Here is a 1,959-nt window from a genome sequence, read left to right as displayed (position 1 = left end):
TATATATATATATATATATATATATATATATATATATACATATAAACAATGAAAAACAATTTTCTTTTAGATGGAAATTTTAAATCTAATGTAGGCCTTTAGCAGACATTAACTTGTATATGCTTTACTTCATAAGATTTGGAGCAATTTACAAAATAAACGGTTACAATGCTAAGACAATTTAAAAGTATTTATAAATGTGTTGTTTTTGATACATATGTTTGCAACTTAAACATTTAATTTTCATAGGTGTTGGTGCTGTAGGCAGGAAGGGTCTTCTCTAGAGGTCTGTCTTGCACTGGTTCTGGAGAAGCCTCTGACTGAAGACTGTTTCTATTTAAAAGTCTTCTGAATAGGAAGCTCACTGTTGTCCATCTTCGTTGTCACTTTATTAAGAATTCTTTGTGAAATAATTTCCAGAGGTTCTAGAGGAGTTCCTAGAACAGAGCCTCTTCTTTATCAGCTGGTTGAGCTTTTTTTCAGTCTTTGAAGCTGTTACTAGTGTTACACCGATACCGATACCAGTATCGGGTGGGCCCCGATCCAGCACTAAAATGGTGGTATCGGTATTGGCGAGTACCAACAAATAGGGCACCGATACCATTTTGAGAGCCAAATGTTAATTAATAAAAAGTTCTACTGGATTCACTTTGTATTAGTCTTTTTCCTGCTTCACAAAGGTAGGCAGCAGCTTTACAAAGCCATGATGGCAATTATTTTACATCCAAGTAGTAAGCAGTTCTTCATATATACACACACACATCAATTTCAAACAGATGGTATCGGTATCGGGTATCGGTATTGGGGCCAAAAAACGGCATCGGTGCAACACTAGCTGTTACCCCAGCAGATGATGGAGGAATTGATCAGCCTCTCCACAGCAGACTGATAGATAATCTGCAGCATCTAAAGGACCTACGTAAGCTTCCTCTAGAAGTCCAGTCTGCTCTTTCCCTTCTTGGAGACGGCTTCACAGTTGTGTCTCCAGTCTAGTTAGTTGTTCAAGTGAAAACCAGTTTAAAGTCATGATGCAAAAGGCATTGATATGGAAAGGTTCAGCGCAGTGCAAAATAAAGAAATATTTTTTATGATTAGGATTTTTTTTTTAAATCAGCCACTGGTAGTGCAAATATGATAATAAGCTGTTACAGAACCTGCTGGACCTGCATTGAATGCTGCGAAGCCTCTTCCTAGAGGGCAGCAGGTAGAACAGTCCATGGTGGGGGGGTGAGGGGTCATTGATGATGTTATGGGCTCAGGACACGCAGCGCTGGGATGATCCTCCCTGCTGTTCTCACCACTCTCCTCACTTTCTTCCAGTCTGAGGTGCTGCAGCCTCCACACCACACAGTGAGACAGCTGGTCAGAACGCTCTCTATGGTGCTTCTGTAGAAGGTGGTGAGGATGGGTGGGGGCAGGTGGGCTCTCCTCATCCTCCACAGGAAGTCCAAGAGCTTCTGTGCCCTTTTGACCAGTGAGGTGGTGTTTACATTCCAGGTGAGGTTGTCTGTGATGTACACCCCCAGGAATTTGATGCTGCTGACCACCTGTACAGCTGAGCTGTTGATGAGCAGTGGAGCGTGGTTAGGACGGTTCTTCCTGAAGTCCAAGATGATCTCCTTCTTCTCCACATTCAGGATCAGGCTGTTATCTTTGCACCAGCCCACCAGCTGCTCCACCTCCTCTCTGTAGTCCAGGTCATTGTCATCACTGATGAGGCCCACCACCGTGGTGTCGTCGGCACAATTCATGATGTGATTGGTGTTGAACCTGGGGACACAGTCATGTGTCATCAGGGTGAACAGCAGGGGGCTCAGGACGCAGCCCTGAGGGGAGCCTGTGCTTAGGGTGATGACATCAGAGGTGTTCTGTCCAACTCGGACTGACTGAGGTCTGTTGGTGAGGAAAAGTCTAGCAGCCAATTGCAGAGGGGTGTACTGAAGCCTAGTTGACCCAGTT

At 44.1% G+C, this 1,959-nt stretch overlaps 1 protein-coding gene across 1 annotated transcript in view; it reads left to right on the top strand.

The window, feature by feature from the left end:
- The window catches only part of rasgrp3 (RAS guanyl releasing protein 3 (calcium and DAG-regulated)), a 61,452-nt gene that overhangs the window by 13,564 nt on the left and 45,929 nt on the right, over positions 1–1,959 (top strand). The window lies entirely within an intron of this gene.

The sequence above is a fragment of the Cyprinodon variegatus genome, unplaced genomic scaffold (genome assembly GCF_000732505.1).
Source record: "Cyprinodon variegatus isolate N-32 unplaced genomic scaffold, C_variegatus-1.0 Scaffold386, whole genome shotgun sequence".
NCBI classification, from domain to species: Eukaryota; Metazoa; Chordata; class Actinopteri; order Cyprinodontiformes; family Cyprinodontidae; genus Cyprinodon; species Cyprinodon variegatus.
Note: the sequence above shows the minus strand (reverse complement) of the source record. Positions and strands in the feature narration are given on the sequence as shown.